The 21,964-nt window shown below is 41.0% G+C and overlaps 1 long non-coding RNA gene across 1 annotated transcript in view; it reads left to right on the forward strand.

The window, feature by feature from the left end:
• LOC107132664 (uncharacterized) overlaps window positions 1-21,964 on the forward strand; it is a 400,010-nt gene that overhangs the window by 119,275 nt on the left and 258,771 nt on the right. The window contains exon 4 of the long non-coding RNA XR_009495406.1: window positions 3,584-3,788. This is a non-coding gene — a long non-coding RNA (uncharacterized lncRNA). The remainder of the gene's footprint in view (window positions 1-3,583; window positions 3,789-21,964) is intronic.

Below are 21,964 nucleotides of genomic sequence, written 5' to 3' on the forward strand. Positions count from 1 at the left end.
GAACATCATCTATTTAGATTTATTTTAAGAAACTGGACTGTGGAGAATGGCAGGATCAAAGTTTTCAGGGTAAGCTGACAGGCTGGAGACCCAAAGAAGAGCTGATGTTGTATCTCAAGTCTGAAAGCAGTCCAGAGACTGCCTTTCCTCTTCACTGGGGGAAGTCAGTCTTTTTTTTTTTTTTTTTTTCCTGTCAACATTTCCAACTGATTAGATGAGATCCATCTAAATTATGGAAAGTAATTTGCTTTTTGCAAAATTTGCTCATTTAAAAAAATATTTTCACAGCAACATCTAGATTAGTGTTTGACCAAATATGTGTGTACCATAGCCCAGACAAGTTGACACATAAAATTAACCATCATGAGTCCTATGTATCTTACAAAGGAAAGTAATATAGGCCCTTGTCTGGAATGAAAATGTGTTTAATAAGAGAGATGGTCACATAAGTAAATGAAGTGAAGTGAAGTCACTCAGTCGTGTCTGACTCTTTGCAACCTCTTAGACTATAGCCCACCAGGTTCCTCCACCCATGACATTTTCCAGGCAAGAATACTGGAGTGGGTTGCCATTTCCTTCTCCAGGATCTTCCCGACCCAGGGATTGAACCCGGGTCTCCCACATTGTAGGCAGACGCTTTACTGTCTGAGCCACCAGGGAAGTCACATAAGTAAGTAAATAACTATAAATCAAGCCATGATCTTTGTGATGAGTTCTCTGTTGGCTCTCAACAAAGAACTTTGGGAATCTAGAGCAAAGGATAATCAATTCTGACTGGGGGTCATCAGAAAGGCTTAATAAAAGGAGTGTGATTTGCGGTGGATGTTGAAAGCTAGATAGGAGTTTGCTAAATGAAAAAAGGTAAGGACAAGTGAGGGGAAAGCAGTCTAAGTCCAATAAAAACAGAATTTGTCCATGAATTCATATATTCTCTAAAAATTCATGAAGCACAATTTCCATGTCTCTTGTTTAGGTACTTATGGTATATAGCAGAGAAGCATCTCTGCTCAGAATGAATAATGATAATGGTCACTATTTGTGGAATGCTTTGTTTATATGTATTATCTCAATTACTGTCCCACCATCGGTGGGAATGGTTCTCGTGGTGAAGCTCAACAGTAGAGTACAGTATCTGTGGAATGCGGAGGGTCTACTGAGCACACTCCTGGGACTAGGAGGACAGGGAGTTGCTGGCCTCGGAGGCTTGGGCTGAAAGGCATAGCCTTTCCATTGGCAGGCAGATCCTGAAACAGGCGAGTCTTAAGCCCAGCTTTTCTTCACACCCCAGGTGACTCTACAGGTGTTCTAGAATAGCTGGAAGCTTGTGTGACAGTATCCAGGGGAATGGAACCTATAATAATCTTGTCTTTGGTTCTCTGTGAATTTTACTTCCTCTAAGGCTAGTTTTCACTCCAACTCCAAAGAAGGGCAATGCCAAAGGATGTTCAAACTACTGTATAATTGCACTCATTTCACATGCTAGCAAGGTTATGCTCAAAAAAACTTCAAACTAGGCTTCAACAGTATGTGAACCGAGAACTTCCAAGATATACAAGCTGGGTTTAGAAAAGGCAGAGGAACCAGAGATCAAATTGCCAACATTCATTGGATCATAGAGAAAGCAAGATAATTACAGAAAAAATATCTACATCTGCTTCCTTGACTACATTAAACCCTTTGACTATTGAATCACAGCAAACTGTGGAAAATTCTTAAATAGATGTGAATACAAGACCACCTTACTTGCCTCCTGCAAAACCTGTATGCAGGTCAATAAGCAGCAGTTAGAACTGGACATATGGAATAATGAACTGATTCCAAATTGGGGAAGGAGTACAACAGACTGTATATTGTTACCCTGCTTATTTAACTTATACATAGAGTACATCATATGAAATGCCAGGCTGAATGAATCACAAGTTGGAGTCAAGATTTCCAGGAGAAATACCATCACCTCAGATATGCAGGAGATATCACTCTAATTGCAGAAAGTGAAGAGGAACTAAAGAGCTTCTTGATGAATATGAAAGAGGAGAGTGAAAAAGCTGGCTTAAAACTCAACATTCAAAGAACTAAGATCATGGCAACTGGTCCTATCACTTCATGGCAAATAGAAGGGGAAAAAGTGGAAACAGTGGCACATTTTCTTTCCTTGGGCTCCAAAATCACTGGGGACAGTAGCTGGAGCCACAAAATTAAAAGACACTTATTCCTAGGAAGGAAAGCTATGACAAATGTAGGCAGTGTATTAAAAAGCAGAGACATCACTTTGCTATCAGAGGTTCATATAGTCAAAGCTATGATTTTTCCAGTAGTCATGTAGAGATGTGAGAGCTGGACGACAGAAAAGGCTAAGCACGGAAGAATTGATGCCTTCCAAACTGTGGTGCTGGAGAAGACGCTTGAGACTCCCTTGGACAGCAAGGACATCAAATCAGTCAATCTTAAAGTAAATCAATCCTGTATTCATTGGAAGGACTGATGCTGAAGCTCCAATACTTTGGCCACCTGATGAGAAGAGCCAACTCATTGGAAAAGATCCTGATGCTGGGAAAGATTGAGGACAGGAAGAAAAGGGGGCGAGAGAGGATAAGATGGTTGGATGGCATCACCGACTCAATGGACATGAATTTGAGCAAACTCTGGGAGATAGTGGAGGACAGAAGAGCCTGGTATGCTGCAGTCCATGGGGGTTGCAAAGAATCACACATGTTTTAGTGACAATGGAAATGGAACATTAGAGAGATTAAATGAATTTCTCAGAATTCCACAGCGAGTAAGTTGAGGTTCAGCCACTGACTGCCTAACATCAAAACTTGTGCTGTTTCCACTAAGCCATAATGCCTTAACACCCAGGCTAATGGGAAAAACAGTAATTGTTATAGTCTGAATTTTTGGATTTCCCTACATCTAAATTCATATAATGAAGTTCCAGTGCTCAATGTGATAGTATTAGGAGGTGGGGCCTGTAGGAGGTGATCAGGTTATGACAGTTGAACCTCTAAATGGGGTTAGTGCTTTTATAAAAGAGATCCATAGATCATGTGGGGATACAATGAAAAGCCTGCAGCTCAGAAGAAGGCTCTCACCCAACTATGCTGGCACCTTGATCTCAGACTAGAAGTCTCCAGAACTAGGAGAAATAAATGTCTGTTGTTTGTAAGCTGTCCAATCTGTGGTATGTTTTTTAATAGCAGCCTGACAGACTAGGAGAAATGATTGAACAAATGGCTCCAAAGGAGTGGGGTCAGTGCTATCATGGAGGTATCTTTAAGGCTCAGATGATGGAGATGTGAACAAAGGTGTATGCATTGCAAAGTGTGCTGAAGCGAGGGGGCCAGGAGTCTATGCAGCTGATAAAGCCAGAACCAAGGTAGAGGCTCTGGGAAGAGGAAGGAGGGACTTGGCATTAGATGAGCATTCAGTAAGTCTAGGGGACAAAGTTTAGTAACTGATTTTGGGAAAGTAGAGCAACTTAGGTATTCAGATCAGATCAGATCAGTTACTCAGTTGTGTCCGACTCTTTGCAAAGGTATATCCTCAGCTAATTGAAGTAGAAGAATTATGAAAATATGTTTCCTAGGTTGTGGGATTTCCAAGAGGTCCAGAGAGTCAGGACTGGGAGCCATGCAGCCAGGAACCATGCTCGTACCACACCGTGGGGTTGCTACAGTGAAGAGTCCACTATGTGTCACAACACAGATGACCACTGATGCTGGGCATGGGATTCCAGAACCTCCACCACTGCCTGCTCCAAACTGCATACGTCTACCTTCAACCTCATGAAAGTAGGTACTGTGCAGCTCTGGCTTCCTTCCTCACTGGGTCAGAAGCTTGCATCCTGGTTACAAGGGAGACAGGGAAAGGGGCATTCAGCCTTTTCTACTTTTGAGGATTTGAGGAATTTCTCAAATTTGGAATGGATGATCAAAAGATGCTGGTGGTCAGCAACATTCCTACTCAGGTGGAGAAGGAGAGGGAGGGCTCAGAACTGACCCCAAGGTTTCCCACTTAGTGATTAGAGATACTGTGACTAAGATCAGGGGACTGGAAAGAGGAATATGTTTGTTGAGCTAAAAAATTTAGTTTGTCTTCAAATAGATTGAATTTAAGATATCTGAGCATATCAGTGTGGTGACAGTTATGCAAAAAGCAGCTAGAAATTTGGGTCCCAGGCTCAAAATCATCAGTATGGCTAGAGATGTATATCTGGGAACCAGTATACAGATGTGGGGGCTTCACAGGTGATGAGTCTGCCATTGCAGGAGATTCAAGAGATGGGGTTCAGTCCCTGGGTCGGGAAGATCCCCTGGAGTAGGAAATGGCAACCCACTCCAGCATTCTTGCTTGGAAAATTCCACATACAGGGAAACCAGGGGGGCTATAGCCCATGGGGTCAAAAATTCATACACAACTCAGCACGCACATGAGCAGATAGATGTGGGAATGGACAAGGTTGATTGGGAGGTACATAACCCTGGTGAATGTTGCCTCTGAAGGGCAGATAGGAGAGAAGGAAGACCCACTCAAAGATTTTAAGAGGTAGAATGAGAATCTAAAGACTGAAAATTAGAGGGTCATAGAGCTCAAAGGTACACAGGAAGAAGATGGTGCTCAAGAGAGTGAAATGCTTGATCAGAGAAATGAATATAGTGAGGGTTAAGAGTCACTGTGTCTCTCAGTTAGGATTTCATTGGTGGTATGTAGAAGTTCTTTTACTTCGGGCCAAGACCATAACGAGTTTAAAGGCGAACACTCATATACCCTATACTTTTCTTTAGTTATCCTATATACAGCTTTCCTCCCTTTGTCTCCATCTGGTCCTCAAATTTCCTCCTCTTAATCCTTCCAGTGTCCCCTTTCAAGACCAGCTTACCATACTTTTCCTACTAACAAAACCTCTCCTCAAGCAGGATCCCATTTTAATGTCAGTCCCCAGCTATGCCTCTCCCACCCTCGCTGCTCCTGTCAGCTTCCACTTTCTTCTTCTGTGTCTCCAGTCCGTCTCTGTTTCCCTTTGGTGTTTCTTCAGTTGCAGCGTCCCTCATCTAGCACCCCACGTTGGTGCCTAGGCCCGACCTGGTTCCCCAACTCCTCGTTCTGAGTGTATTTCCCATCCACCAGTGGGACTCCCATTTGCCCCAGATTCTGCCCGTACTCCACGTACTAGAGCCTTCACCTACACCCACCATCTTCTTGGCACTGGAGTTGGTCTCATTCTTTGGAGACTTTCCTGGCCAGCCATTGCCCTACTTTTCTCTGCCTCTCTCTCTCTCATTTCTAGTCCCTTCTCTCACTTTGCATGCTATTTTTTTTTTTCTCTCCAGACTATGTACTTTTATACTTTGTACCTGTCCTTTTCCTTGATCTGCTAATTTTAGAAAGAAGTATACCTAAAGAAGTTCCTTACCTTTCAGAGGCAAACACTGATGTATTTATTGGTGCAATGATATGATGACTGGGATTTGATTAAAAATGTTCAGGATGGGGTTTGGTATAATTGGAGAAATGACTGGTTATGGATTGATAATTGTTGAAGCTGAAGAGTACCTAGGGGCTCCTTATGGGCTTCCTACTCCATATACTCTCTATTTTTGTATATGTTTAAAATTTTCCATTAAGATGCCTTAATGAAAATAGCTTAAATGTTTATACGTAAATGTATGTAAGTAAATAAAATGAATTGACATAAAAAACACTGTTAAGTAATACTAGCATAAATATAATTTGGCAAAAATTATGAAGGTGATATTTGATTGCCTGAAGTGGGGAAAACACTAAGATATAGACAATGAGCTTAGAATGAGTGGGGATATAGAGAACTTGAGGAAAGAAATCTCAGCAATTGCATCATTGGGGCTTGACCCTCTTGGTGAAGGGGTCCATATGCTCTCCAGGGAATGCGGGGGTGGGGAAGTCTGTAAGACTTGAGAAATTCTCAGACAGCTTTTGTGGGGAAGTGGAAGGAGCCAGCTAGAGATACACTGCAGCTGAGTTTAGAGAATGTGCTTCTGCAAAGGGCCACTCACCAGTATCTTAGCAATCTAAATAGTCTTCTTAGTGACTCCAGGGATCCTCATGGGTGCTTCATGAAGAGGAACTGAAGAGCTTCTTGATGAGGGTGAAGAGGAGAGCAAAAAAGCTGACTTAACATTTAAAAAACTAAGATCATGACATCTGGTCCCATCACTTCATTGCAAATAGAAAGGGAAAAAGTGGAAAGAGTAACAGATTTTATTTTCTTGGGCTCCAAAATCACTGTGGAAGGTGTCTGCAGCTATGAAATTAAGACTCTTGCTTCTTGAAAGAAAAGCTATGGTAAACCTAGACAACATATTAAAAAGCAGAGACATTACTTTGCAAACAAAGGTCTATATAGTCAAAGCTATGGTTTTTCCAGTAGTCATGTATGAATGTGAGAGTTGGACTATGAAGAAGGCTGAGTGCTGAAGAATAGATGCTTTCAAATTGTGGTGCTGGAGAAGACTCTTGAGAGTCCCTTGGACTACAAGGAGATCAAACCAATCGATCCTAAAGGAAATCAACCCTAAGTATTTACTGGAAGGACTGATGCTGAAGCTGAAGCTCTAATACTTTGGCCACCTGATGTGAAGATTGAAAAAGACCCTGATGCTGGGAAAGACTGAGGGCAGGAGGAGAAGGGGATGACAGAGGATGAGATGGTTGAATGGTATTGCTGACTCAATAGACACAAGTTTGAGCAAACTCCAGGAGATAGTGAAGGACAAGGAAGCCTGGTGTGCTGCATTCCATGGGGTCGCATAGAGTCAGACACCACTTAGCAACTGAACAACGACAACAATGGATGCTTCATGTTTTCCGCAAAACAAGAAAAGTCTTTTCTGTGAAGACGTAAACTGCCTGTAGAACCTATTTGTTTAGAAAATCTGTTTTACATACTGAGTTTCAGGGAAGACATTTATTGCAACAAGTTCCATGGCTAAAATGAAGTTAATAAGCGTTGTCTCTGGCATAGCTGTACTTTCTGGTGTATTAGGCACTTGTTGCTTCTTTTCTTGTAGATATTAGTGGGATACACTGTAGGATCGTGAATATTTGAGTCCACCTGAAAGGGAAGAAACATTATTTTTTACAATTTTTAATTAATTAATTAATTTGGGGGGTTTAAAATTTAAATTTCCAATTTTAAATGAAATCGTGTCCGACTCTGTGCGACCCCATGGACTGCAGCCTACCAGGCTCCTCTGTCCATGGGATTTTCCAGGCAAGAATACTGGAGTGGGGTGCCATTGCCTTCTCTGAAAATTTAAATTTCCAATTTTAAATGAATTTTTATTAGAGTATAGTTGCTTTACAATGTTGTGTTCATTTCTTGCTATACCGCAAAATGAATCAGTCATACGTTTACATATATCCACTCTTTTAAGGGAAGAGAATTTGAAAGTGGTTGTTGCTCTTTGGAGTGGCTCATAGAGGTTTATTTGCTCTCTCTTTGGTTAAAGCAGTGGTTTTCGACCTACATGTATGCATGAACACACACAAATACACAATCAATTTCACATATAATTTCAAGAGTTCAAAGATCAGAAATCCCAGTTAAATTCCTAGATCTGAGCCGCTTGGCTGGAAGCTTTAATAGGGAACATGTCCATTGTGTTTAACAAACAGAAGGCTCATTTTTGACTCAGAAATGATGAGCAATATTGTCACTGAGACTGTTTATTCTCCATGCCTCAGAGGTCAAAGCTTGACCTTCTTACCTTAACCCGAGATTTACCAAAAGTTATTCATTTAAGTCTGACTCAGCCTGTTATCCCTTTGATTTCACATAATTGGCTAATATGCAAAACACTTGTAACAGTATAACATGTCCACATAGTACAAGTTGTATTTTATTTTGTAATTTAAAAAATAACCTGGCTTCTGAGGTGGCTCAGTGGTGAAGAATCCACCTGCCAAGCAGGAGACACAAGTTTGATCCCTGGGTTGGGAAGATCCCCTGGAGAAGGAAATGGCAACCCACTCCAGTGTCCTTGCCTGAAAAATCCCATGGACAGAGGAGCCTGGAGGGCTATAGTCCATGGGGTCACAAAGAGTCAGACACGACTGAGTGACTAAGCAGCATCAGCAGCATGTGTGTACAGACTAAAACAGTGAATCAGCAGCTCTCCTGCCATATTTAAGAATGAGAAGGAAGGGATCTAACCTTTATTGAGGATTTAGGACACATTAGTTGCTCTGTGAATAACTTACTGAGTCAACACAGTGTTGCCATTAGACAGATATTACTTTTTCCCTTTGCATGATGCAAAACCTGAGGTTTGGTAAGTCTAATAAATTTGCCTAAAATGACCAGTTAATGAGCCAGCATTGAAACCCAGGTTTCTTGTAAGTCTCTACTGAACAGAGAACACTGGATATTTGTTGCTCTTCGGCTACTTGTATTCATCTCTCTCTTTTCTGGAGAATTAGTTCTCCTGTTCCTATCTGCTGCCCCAGTCTAGTCTATGATGTGTCCTTATAAGTATTAACCAAGTTACCCTGCCTCAGGACTAAAGCTAGGATAATCACATTCTCTCTGATTTTTTTGTATCTTGCATGGAGAGACTCGAAGACTGAAAACTTTGTTAAAACTAATTCTTTCTAGTATTAACGTCATGAATGAACTAACTGTTGACTCCTGTTGCCTACCCACCCTCAGCTACCCTATTTGTTCTTTAGAATTCTTTTTGTTTCTGTGAGCTACTCAGTATTTTTTAATAAACTTATTTCTTCTGTAGGTTGTGTAGTTCTGTGGGCTGAATTGTGCTCCCCAAATTCGTATATTGATGCCCTGACCTCTGGTGTGATTGTGTTGGGAGATGGGGCCTTTGGGAGATAATTAAGTTTCAATCAAGTCATAAAAGGCTTCCTTGACAGCTCAGTGGTGAAGAATCCGCCTGCAATGCAGGAAACATGGGTTCAATCCCTGGGTTGAGAAGATCCCCCGGAGGAGGAAATGGCAACTCACTCCAGTATTTTTTTTTTTTTTTAATTGGAGGCTAATTACTTTACAATATTGTGGTGGTTTTTCCCATACATCAACGTGAATCAGCCATGAGTGTACATGTGTCCCCCCATCCTGAAGCCCCCTCCCATCTCCTTCCCCACCCCATCCCTCTGGGTTGTCCCAGTGTACCAGCTTTGAGTGCCTGTTTCATGCATCAAAGTTGTACTGGTCATCTGTTTCACATATGGCAATACACATATTTCAATGCTATTCTCCCAAATCATCCCACTCTCACCTTCTCCCACAGAGTCCAAAAGTCTGTTCTTTACATCTGTGTCTCTTTTGCTGCCTTGCATATAGGGTCGTCGTTACCATCTTTCTAAATTCCGTATATGTGCGTTAATGTACTGCATTGTTGTTTTTCTTTCTGACTTACTTCACTCTGTATAATAGGCTTCAGTTTCATCCACCTCATTAAATCTGACTCAAATGCGTTCTTTTTTATAGCTGAGTAATATTCTACTGTATATGTATATGTACCACAACTTCCTTATCCATTCTTCTGCCGATGGACATCTAGGTTGCTTCCATGTCCTGGCTATTATAAACAGTGCTTCGATGAACATTGGGATACACGTGTCTCTTTCAATTCTGGTTTCCTCGGTGTGTATGCCCAGAAGTGGGACTGCTGGGTCATATGGCAGTTCTATTTCCAGTTTTTTAAGGAAACTCCACACTGTTCTCTGTAGTGGCTGTACTAGTTTGCCTTCCCACCAACAGTGTAAGAGGGTTCCCTTTTCTCCACACCCTTTCCAGCATTTATTGTTTGTAGACTTCGATGGCAGCCATTCTGACTGGCATGAGATGGTACTTCATTGTAGTTTTGATTTGCATTTCCCTGATAAAGCCACTCTGGTATTCTTGCTGGGACAATCCCATGGACAGAGGAGCTGGGTGGGCTACAGCTGTGGGGTTGCAGAGAGTCAGACAGGACTGAGCACGCACACACATATGCAAGATCATGCATGAAAACATCTCAAACCACTCCTGGCACACTCTAGGAAAACACACGTCATACAGGTGAGACTTTCATGGTGAGATTAGTGTCTTCATAAGAAGAAACACCAGAGAGCTTGCTTTCTTCTCTCTCTGCCATGTGAGGACATAGTGAGATGGTGACTGTCTGCAGGCCAGGAAGAGAGCCCTCACCTAGGAAATGAATTGGCCAGCGCTTCGATCTTGGACTTCTCAGACTCCGGACTCTGAAAAGTAAATTCCTATTGTTTAAGCCACCTGGTCTTGGTGCAGGAGACTTGGGTTCGATCCCTGAGTTGGGAAGATCCCCAGGAGAAGGAAGAGGCAATCTACTCCAGTATTCTTGCCTGGGCAATCCCATGGACAGAGGAGACTGGCAGGCTATGATCCCTGGGGTTATATATGGATATTTTCTGTTACTTGCTACCAACGAATTGACTACTATATAAAATGGCCAGTGAAAAGACATAGGTTTAACTCTTAGTACCGTGGTTTTGAGATGAAAGAGAAAAAAGGACAGAGGTCACAGCAGCAAATTTAATGACTTACTATCATTTCTAGGAGGAAAAGTTTTGTGAATAAGATGGGAGTTTAAACTGTTTAATAGTGTAGGATTTGGAAGTTATTTCTGGATTATGGCATGCTTGCTCTCGCTTTATCTCGGTTGCATGTTCCTCAATTCCAGCTTGACTGTGATTTAACCCTCCATGGTGTGCAGCGTTAGAAAATAAATTGGCTCAGGTTAGCTTTTCCTTTAGGCTACAGAGGCGGGGAAATGAAAACTAATCCCTAAAAAGTGATCTGCCAGGGGGAAAAGCTGCACTGAAACGGGCACCTGAACTTTTTCTTTCTACTTGTTTGCTTTGGTCTTAAAGAATGAAAGAAATTCTTACTGCAGGAATTTCTTCACTGGCTCCTAGTCACTCTTCCTAACATAGGCTTATCTTTTATTTTTAGAGCTTTATTTGGATCTATATGTCTTTTAGGTCTGAGTAGTACCTTCCATGAGATAATTCAATTCTGAGAAATCAAGTCAAGAGAAGATGAAATGTAAGGTTTGCCTCACCTCTGCTATACTTCCTGTCTGCTTTTAAGGTTGACAAAATTTAAAGTTTTAAATTTCCTCCAGGATTTCTTGGCATCATCTATATTTTTTCCTCTTCGTTACAGAACATTTTAAGTTTGATGGTATCCTAGCAATCATGCAGTCCACCCTTCTTATCTTACAGAAGAGGAAATAAAGGCCTAAAAAAGTATTTGGCTTGTCAATAATTATATACTTAGTGACTGAATGGGGACTTGAACACAGTTTTTTCAGATTTCCAGTTCTGCGTGCATTCTGCTTCCACAACCAGCCAACTAATTGACCAAGCCAAGAGAATAAAAGCAATTACCATTCAACCTAAACTAAAGAAAAAAATATGGAAAAGAAGAAGAAATAAAATTTTCAAAGTATTGAGTTTTATTAGGCAAAGGGGAAGATTTTGAGCCATGTGGAAGAAAGAGGCAGAGAGCTATAGGTTTTTGGAAGGATTGCTTTTAAGCCCACTACCAGATTGCTTTGTCCTCTGGGCAAGTGCCTGAATGTTTATTTCATGGGTTAAAGGATCCCTTCAAGGTGAACGAATGAAACACTGTCTCATTTCTATGTGAACAAAACTTTTAAAAAGAATTTTTTTCCTCTTGGGAGTTTGTCACATTAAATCTGCTTGGTTTGAACATCTATGTTGAAAACAGGCTAAGAGAACTTCATCTTATTTCTCTCCTTGGCTTTTTGCCTTCCTGTCTTGCAAGAAGTGACGCTGTCTGGGCGCCCTGTTCCTTCCGCAGCTCGAGACTGAACGTCCACTGTCCGCTGGGTAGCTCGTCTCTTTCTGGGGAACCACACCCTAGGTCAGGATGGTTTGTTTTCACTATAGGGCCAGCTGTTCCAGGATTACTTTTTCAGAGTTGGAAACCACAAATTTGAACCCTGAGGCAAAAGGCTGAGAATAAAAATGTAAAGAAAAATGTCAAAGAACTTTTTGTCAGACTGTCACCTTTCTGTTCAGAACTGAGTCTGTCTTTAGTGTTATCCAGTATCCCTGCTATAAACATATTGCTCTAAAGAACGTATGATGAAAAGTCCTAAGTATAAAGGGAAAACACACGTCCCTCTCCTTTCCTCTAGGCAACAAAAGCAAATATTAAGAAGGAGTAGAATAGTTGGAATTTATACTCTTCCTTTTGAATAAAGAGGCATTTCTTGATAACATGAAGGGTTTGGGCTCTGGGGTTGGACTTTCAAGTCCTTCGTTGTGTAATTAAAAGACAGTGATCAAAGCCAACATTTTGGTGAGGAAAACAACTTTGGAGCCATCCTTACCATAATGGGTTGCTGAAGTTGAGTAATTAGTAGCTACAGAATTTAGAGCAGGGTTTTAGGAAGTCAGTTTCTGTGGTTGAAAGCATATGCCATGTCATGAGAATTTACTGCACCATAAAAATATTCAATGAATTCTTTAAGACAAAGGAAAAAGAAAGAGATAAATATCAAGTTCAGTAATTGAAGCTTGTTGTGTTTTGGAAAGTAGGTTATTTTTTCCTTTGTATTTTGATTACACTTAGAAACTTTTGAATCATAAATCCCTGTGATTTTTAATAAAGGTCACCAATAATATAAACACACATTTAAAGACAATTCATAATCACATTTTCCCATTTAATGATACATATTTTTGCATAATAGTTTCTATAGTTCTTTTCATAAGCCTGTGTGTTTTATATTTTCAACCCCACTATTTTATGTTATGCTTTTTAAATATAATATTCTGTCTCTCACTATTAAAATTTCCAGTTTTTATTTATTTATTTTAAATTTTATTTTTTAACTTTACAATATTGTATTGGTTTTGCCATATATCAACATGAATCCACCACAGGTATACACGTGTTCCCCGTCCTGAACCCTCCTCCCTCCTCCTTCCCCGTACCATCCTTCTGGGTCGTCCCAGTGCACCAGCCCCAGGCATCCAGTATCGTGCATCGAACCTGGACTAACAGTTACTATTTTAAATGATTGCATAATATTTCATATTATCTATCTTAATTTGCTAACTTCTACTGTTGAACCTTTAGATAGCTTTATTTTGGCAATTAGATGTGTGTTATAGATAACATTGCATTGAGCATCTTCTTGTTTGTAGGTATTTATTTTATTAGTGTTCAGTTTTGTCTCATAATTAAATTCCCACAAATGATTGTGATTATAAACATCTTTATGGTTCTTGCTGTATAACATGACATGTTGTTTTCTGAACTGTTTATGTAACATGACCGTATGACATCCTCGACAGTGCTACATATGTTGGATGTTGTTATCATTTCTTTGTTTTAATTTGCATTTCTTTGATTATTACTGGAATGAACATTTTTCCTTTGTGGATTTCCTTTTATTGTTTTTGCCAGTTGTATTTATTTGAATGTGCACTGTCTATGACAGTTCAACAGCTTATTTTTTCCTGTTTAATAGCTTCTCTGAGGAATAGTACACTTTGATCTCTGGACACTTGACTGTCTATTCTGAAGTCATCTTCAGGCCAGGAACACTAGAACACTTTTTTCTTAGGTGAGATTTATCTGAAAGCATCACACTACATTTTAACTGCAGTAACTCTTTGTACCATGAGGAAACTATTCCACGTCCTCACTGTGTCCTCTGAGAGAGAGAGACACCTCTGGAGACTCTTATACAGGCATTAACCCCATCATAGAGCTCCACCCTTATGACCTCATCCCACCCTAATTACCTCCCACAGGCTCCATGTCCACATATTACCACATCAAAGGTTACAGCTTCAACACATGAATTTTGAGGGGGATGCAAACATTCAGTCCCTACACTCTCTTTCTCCCTCAGGTCACTCCAACCTCTACCCAAATACACATCTTCTTAACTAAGGGGAACTTGATATGTGTTAAAGACAGAAGTATTAATAAAATTTCAGGAACACTTGGTTGAGCTTATAAAAATTTAATCAATAGATATAGAACAAAATGAAATAAACAAGCGAAAGAACAGTGTGGGAGGAGATGGGGCATTTTATAGCAGGGCCAGTCTCGGAGCATGATTTGCCTTGTGGGTATGATGGCAGCATGTGGTTTTAAGAGTCCATTTAGAAGAATATTTTCATGTCTTGTAACTCATGCATTCTGAAGTTTGAGTCTCAGTCATGAATGATAGGAATGGAGCTTCACAATACAGGGATCTCAACAGCACTAGGAATTACCCCTTGGGTGCCTCCACTCCTCCCCTCCCCTTCTCTCCCTTCCCTTCCCTGCATTCCCTACCCACGTCCCTTGCCCTAAGCTCCCACATTCCAACTGGCATCAGGCTAGTTACACATCTGGCTATTTCTTTATTTTCTTTTGTGAGTCAGAAATGAATCAATACCCTGGCAAGGAGTTAAAAAGGCTAGTCTTTACGAAGTGCTATTTTGTGGGTAAATACAAACACGATAATTTGAGTGTTTAAAAACTTAAGCTTGAATAGTTATTTTATGATTTAAGGAATCCTATTACTGATCATTAAAAAAAAGTCAATTAGCTTGTAGGATCTGAATAAATCTTATTTGTACATGGTAAAAATGCAAGCATTAGAAAAAGGTGTACAGTCAAAAACAAATTTCCTTCCCATTCTACAACCCCAGTGCCTTCGTCTCTCTTTTTCTCAGAGGCAACCATTACTAATTTCTTGCTTGTGCCCTATGGAAACACTCTCTATATAATCAAACTTAAATATTATTTATATAGTCCCCCTTAAAAACCCAAATAGGAAATACTGTATACACCTTGTGTTTATTCTTGTTTTTTCACTTTTAATTTAACTATGTTTTGCTTCTTGGAAACTGGTCTATATCTGCACACATAGTTTTATCCCATTCTTTTTACTGGCTGTATGATGAGGATGTGTTGTAATTTATTAAATTAGCCCCCTGCTAATAGGTACTTAGGTTATTTCTAGTCTTTTAAAAAACAAGCCCTAATGCATTGTAAAGACTTGTGTGTTTGTGCAAGTATGTTTGTAAATATATTTGCATGCTGAATAATCGCATGAAGATAAATGTGGTATTGCGGTGATTAAAGCATGAATACTGGAGTTTTACTATCCACGACTACCTGCCTACCACTTATTAACCTAGGGGCAAGTTACTTAACTATCTGTACCTTATTTTCCTCATCTGTAAAATTGGTATAAATACAGATATAAATAAAGAGATATTGGAGATATACGTATTACTGGTGCTAATACAAGTACAGCATTCTGACATCAGCATAAAAAATGGTCTCTATAATTTTCTTGTTGGGATTATTTCTTGGAAGCCAGAACCTTATCTTTTAGAAGTATCAATGCTATTACTGGAGAATACCTTTATTCCCCTCAACTTTGATAAAGAAGAACTCACTTCTAAACTTGTCCTAAGTATTGACATAATTGATGCTTAATTTTGGCTCAGAGAAGATGGTTGGGAAGGTAAACTGAGAGTAAGAGTTCCTGCTTACTCTCAGGTAGAAGCAGGAGGTTGAATTTAGCCTCACTTGTTTTTGAACGTTGGGTTGAAAGTCATCATTTTGGGCCTCAGTGTCCTTACCAGTTATACGCAGGGATTAGATAGATGATTCCTAAAGTAACTTCCAGCCCAAACAATTTTGTCTGTGCTTATTCCAGTCTCAAAATGAGGTATGATTTATGTGACTTAGGCAATTCTGAGAGAGAAGTCTAAAACCTGACTCATAAACAGTGTCACTTTGCACATGTTGTTCCCACTGTGTGGAATGACCTTCCCCCATCTGACTGTGTAGCTGAGCTCTGACTCATCCTCATAGACTTAGCTCCAGCTGGCTTTTCACCGTGAAGCCCTCCCTGGGTGCCCCAGCTCAGTTAGGCTCTCTATCCCTTTGAACTATCTTGGCCTCTGCATTACGTGGTGGGGTAAGGAGATCCAACCAGTCCATCCTAAAGGAGATCAGTCCTGAATATTCATTGGAAGGACTGATGCCAAAGCTGAAAATCCAATACCTTGGCCACCTTATATGAAGAGCTGACTCATTGGAAAAGACCCTGATGCTGGGAAAGATTGAGGGCAGGAGGAGAAGGGGACGACAGAGGATGAATGGTTGGAAGGCATCACTGACTCAATGGACATGAGTTTGAGTAAACTCCGGGAGTTGGTGATGGACAGGGAGGCCTGGCGTGCTGCGGTTCATGGGGTTGCAAAGAGTTGGACACGACTGAACTGAACTGAAGGGTTTTTAATTATTACCTGATAGCTTTTATTTGTCACCCCAGCCTCAGCCTTGATTTTGCATCTTTGATGCATCAAGGATGAGATGACACAGTCATTTCTTGGATTTTAAGTGTCAATCGAAAGTCTGGGCCCTTCAGAGAGGAGAAGGTATGTGTACGCAGATAAACACACTACCAGGAGAACACATGCTGAGCAACTAAAGCTCTGATGCGCCAGAAAGGAGAAAGCACTCTGGACAGGAGGGTGCCAGGGGTGAGGAGACGCTGTGGCCTCCGACAGAGGAGTGAAGCCCTCTGCCTGGTCCTCTCACCTGGTCCTTTCCTCAAACTCAGCACAGGACTAAGGAGAGTGACAGAAATACCCCAGGGGCGTGAAGAATCTGAGCCCAGAGGGAAACCACGTTTCTTTTCCTCGAGAGTGCCCAGTGAGATGGGAAGAACCCACAGTGGACATGGCCGTGCACAGTACCCAGGTGCCCAGGCCTGAGGGGGCTCACAGAGGCTCAACAGGGTGGCAAGGTGTGGGAGCAGAGGGTGACTCCTATGCTCCATCAGAGAGGGGCATGGGTGGAGAAGGGCTGAGCCTGGCTTTGCTGTATGTCCTGGGGCCCTGTGTGATGTGGGAGCCACCAAATGGTCCTGTGCATTGTAAAGGGGCAAGGAGATTAAACAGGGTTGGGCCCCAAGGTACTTTAGACCAGGAACATGGACAGAATCAACAGTTTGACCTACATGGCCCAACTCCTGAAGACCAGATGGAGAACAGTTCAGTAAATACCTGGACTTGTTGTTCACCCACTCCCAACCTGCCCTTGACAAATAGCAGAATCCCAATTCAATTGAGATTCAGTTTCCATAACTTGGAGAAATAGGAACTCCGTGAAGTTTGGTAGAAATGGATGCTTTTGAACTGTAGTACTGAGAGTCCCTTGGACAGCAAGGAGATTAAATCAGTCAGCCCTAAAAGAAATCAACCCTGCATATTCATTGGGAGGACTGATGATGAAGCTGAAGCTCCAATACTTTGGCCACTTGATGCAAACAACTGACTCATTAGAAAAAAACCCTGATGCTGGAAAATATTGATGGCAGGAGGAGAAGGGGATGACAGAGGATGACATGGTTGGATGGCATCACCGACTTGATGGACATGAGTTTGAGCAAGCTCTGGAGTTGGTGATGGACAGGGAAGCCTGGCGTGCTGCAGCCCATGGGGTCCCAAAGAGTCAGACACGACTGAGTGACTGCAATAAACTGAGAAATTAAAAATGTTTGATAAAGATTCCAAGGACTTCTAATTCTTCCATACTGTCTCAAATGTTTGACTCCTTATCTGCATTTCTGGATCATGAACTCTTTGAGGGCACTAAGTCTTCGGGCTTCCCAGGTGGTAAAGAATCGGCCTGCCAGTGCAGGAGATGCAAGAGACGTGGGTCCAGTCTCTGGGTCAGGAAGATCCCCTGGAGTAGGAAATGGCAACCCACTCCAGTATTCCTTCCTGGAAAATTCCACGGACAGGAGAGCCTGGGGGGCTAGAGTCCATGGGGTCTCAAAGAGTCCAACAGGACAAAGCTCAAACACACTGTATCCTCTATTTTATTTTTCCCTATGCTTTGCAAGTGCTGACACAGAGAAGGCCTGTAGTAAGCTTTTGTTGAATAAGTAAATGGACCTGTATTGGATAGCTCTTCTGTGCCACAACCTGTCCTAGGTGCCTTCAGAGCCCTGTGAACAAGACACTATTATCTCCATGTCGCAATCGAGAGCACTAAGTGAAGCACAGGAAATGATGTAACCATCCCTGGGCAGATGGCAGGCAGATCTCATTCACACTCTAGGCCCTCTGACACTCAACTGCTTTCCTAGGCAAAAAGGATTCTCTTAGAGTCTGAATCGGAGAAGGCAATGGCACCCCACTCCAGTACTCTTGCCTGGAAAATCCCATGGATGGAGGAGCGTGGTAGGCTGCAGTCCATGGGGTCGCTAAGAGTCAGACATGACTGAGCGACTTCACTTTCACTTTTCACTTTCATGCATTGGAGAAGGAAATGGCGACCCACTCCAGTGTTCTTGCCTGGAGAATCCCAGGGACGGGGGAGCCTGGTGGGCTGCCGTCTCTGGGGTCGCACAGAGTCAGACAAGACTGAAGCGACTTAGCAGCAGAGTCTGAATATACCTATGGAATTAGGATGAAAATTAGTTTTTCACTTACTGTAGTAGATTTTTTTTTACCTGTTTCTCGATTACTTTGAAAATAAACAGCAGGGTGTTCTCATTTTACTTTTCTTATTGATTACAAATTAGAAAAAAGTACCTATCACAATATAACTGTGATACTATATGATACTATAAGCATAATAAAGGTATGTGTGTGCTTAGTCGCTCAGTTGTGTCTGACTCTTTGTGACCATATGGACTGTAGTCTGTGGATTGAATCCATGGGATTCCCTAGGCAAGGATACTGGAGTGGGTGGCCATTCCCTTTTCCAGGGGATCTTCCTGACCCAGGGATCAAACCTGGGTCTTCTGCATTTCAGGCTAATTCTTTACCGGCTAAGCCACTAAAGCTTAATATTCTTGCTAACACTGCTTTGTTTGTTTATAAAAGAAATATAGGTTTTTATAGATGATATATAAAATTAGAAAAATACAAGAAGTTAGAATTCACTTATGATTTTACTTCATATAGATACCTACTACTAACCTTTAGTTATATTTCACCCTGATTGAAGAAAAATTAAAAAAATTGATGCTGACACTTTATATGTCATTATATCAAGAATGTTCTGCATAGTGTGGAGTGTTTAATATTCATTGAACCAAATCTATTTGGACTCTAGTGATCAGTGGGAGAAGTTATTCGAGTTACGGCTTCACAAGTAAATTGAAATATTCAATATGCAAATTCTTGCTTTAGATACTCTTCTGGAAAACTTCTAAAATTTCAAGGAAAGTAAAAAATATATATATATATATAAAATTCAATAAGACTATCATGACTATACTAAGCTTTAATTGCAATTTGAAAACCAAGAAGATGATAAAAATCACCTACCTACCTGGTTTAGAAGTGGTTTAACAGTTCTGTGGGAGAGAGGAGGGGCCGCATGTCCCGGAGGACACAAGAGTGATTGAACAAGTGCAGTAACATCTCCCTCCACTCCAGAGGTGGTGAAACACTGGATTACAATAGGGAGTAAAAGTTTAGGACTAGATTTACATTTCAAGCTTTCTAAAAAATTAACATGTCTGTTTCAGGCCAGTTAAAGAAGCAAGGTACCTTCTACTTAAGGCATCAGAATTTTCTCAGTATGAATGGAAACTGCTATAGGATTGTTTTGGCTTGTGTCCATGGAGTTTAAGAAAGGAGGAGGCCTGGAGGGCAAGCTAAATTGACTTGATGTTTTTAGGTTTTTGACATGTGGGGACTAATCTTATTTCCATGTCAATGGACCCTGTCAGCTGCTGCATGTTAAAATATGATTAGCCCTTCCCTTTAATTGGCCATGTAATAAACTCATCATCCCCAAAGCCTGGCTTGGTGGTTCAGAGCACAGACTGAGAACCGGATTCCAATCCTAATTTTGCTCTTTATGGGCGTTGACACTTGGGGCAATCTGATAAAGACCTTTATGCCTCATCCTGTTTGTCCTTATCTCACGGGTGGTTTATAAGGATTAAATGAGTAAAAGCACTTTGAATAATGCCTGGAACAGAGTAAGAACTCTAAACTTGTTAAATAAGAAGTAATATAATTAGGCTCCCCATTTGTGACTGCTGGTGAACCAAGAAACTGGGAGTGTGCTAATGACATATGGCTGACTTGGGAACCTCATAATAATGAAAAAGTGCCCATGTTTTTGTGGCAAAGTAGGTGGATATTTAAGCAACAAACTGGCAGGTTCGGGTTGAGTACTGTAGGGATCTTCAAGTCAACTGGGTTGTTTCACTAAACATGGTGTTGGGGCTGCCCTGGGGAGTATGTGGGACAGCTGCTTTACTTTAGGAACAGGATGCATATTTGAAAGGAGGATTTGTATTTCTCAGGTTATTTACCTGGACTGGTGAGGTAAATTGAATCTGGGGATAGATTGGAGATATCCAGGGTTATTCTTTCTTGCTAGATTTTCAGATAAATCAGATAGAATTTTAATCTTCAATTCACTGTTTCTGTCAGTTAACATTTGTTGGCTGCTATCACATAAGCAGAATTGAAGTAGAGAAGTAGCTTATTGCAAGCAGGAAAGCTCAAACAAGCAAGAGGAAAGTCAAGGCAAGAGGCTTCGAAGGACCAGAAACTGTGGCTACGGGGGGTCTGGAAAGCAGGGGCTGCTGCTCTTGTCCCTTGTTCATATTCCAGAGATGAGAATCTGATCAGCTTTGCTCCAGCCAGTTACCCACCCTTGGCTAGAGGGCAGGGCGTCTAAACTGGCAGTCACGCTTGCCTGTATCTGATGGAACAGTTCCTCCAAAGAAAAATCAGGATGCTATTTCCAGAAGAAGGAAAAAGGCAGCAGAGTGGAGAAAAACAGCAGATGTCTACCACGTTACTCTGTATTGCTTCAAGCAACTGATAAGGAAGACAAAAATCATAAGGAAGTAAAGAGGCGCTGATTTTCAGTCTTTCTCACCTATTCCAGCTGCCTCTTCTCTGACCTTGAAGCTTGTCTCCAAAGCCTGGACTTACACCAGAAGATATCCTCTGATTCTGATGGAATTATCTCGTGATCCTACTGCAATCTGATTGAAAGAAAACAGCTTAAAACATCATATGGATTTTTATCAAAATGATGATAGTTGTTTTTCCGTTAAGCACTTATTAGGTGTCTACTATCCATCAAAAAAGGCAAAGAGCCCTGTCTCCTGCATTTTAGAAATTTATAGTCAGGGAAACAAGACAGGCAAATTACATGATTACAATGTGGTGTGGAGAATAGCATAACAGAAACAAAAACCACACAGCCTAATCTGCTTAGGGGCTTCAGTGGAGGAGGTATTAGAACTAGGTCTTGAAAACTGAATGAGCATTTACAATTTCAAATTGAAGCATTTAGTATAAAGACAAAATTATGACCCCAAATTATAAACATTATTTACATTGCTGTCAGTGGCACCAATTTCATCTACTGGCAGCAAAAATATTGTTCTCTGGTCTTCTAAGGTTAAGAAGTGAGCTCATCAAAAGAAAGTCAAAAACAGGAAAAAATACGCTGTTGCATTCTAGTAACAATTTTTAAACAAAGCCCTACTCCTAATCACCGTAGTTTCATGAACTTAACTAGATGTAAAACGTGCCAGGTCCCTCCAGGGCTTCTGGAAGCCCTCAGCAGCTGTCACTCATTGACTGCGCAGCTTGAAGGTCAGAGCCCATCCTGGATGAAGCAGGAGCCTTGGGTCAGCTACTGACTTTTTAGTAGAGGCACTACTTATGCTTTTAACATTCATATCTCGGCTGGAACTCATCTCCAGTATGCTTTTGGGTTAGCAATGTGTCTGTATTTCAAGCTTCTGTGGAGACTGAAATGAGATTCAGGATATAATGGTTAAAAAAAACTGAAAATGCACATGGATAAGAAGAATCTCATCACAAAATGGAGTTCTAAAGCCTCACAAACTAAGTTTATTATTATTATTTTTTTTGCTTTTATATTCCCTTCTGTTATGGTTTATCA

This window comes from Bos taurus, chromosome 7 (genome assembly GCF_002263795.3).
Source record: "Bos taurus isolate L1 Dominette 01449 registration number 42190680 breed Hereford chromosome 7, ARS-UCD2.0, whole genome shotgun sequence".
Taxonomy (NCBI): Eukaryota; Metazoa; Chordata; class Mammalia; order Artiodactyla; family Bovidae; genus Bos; species Bos taurus.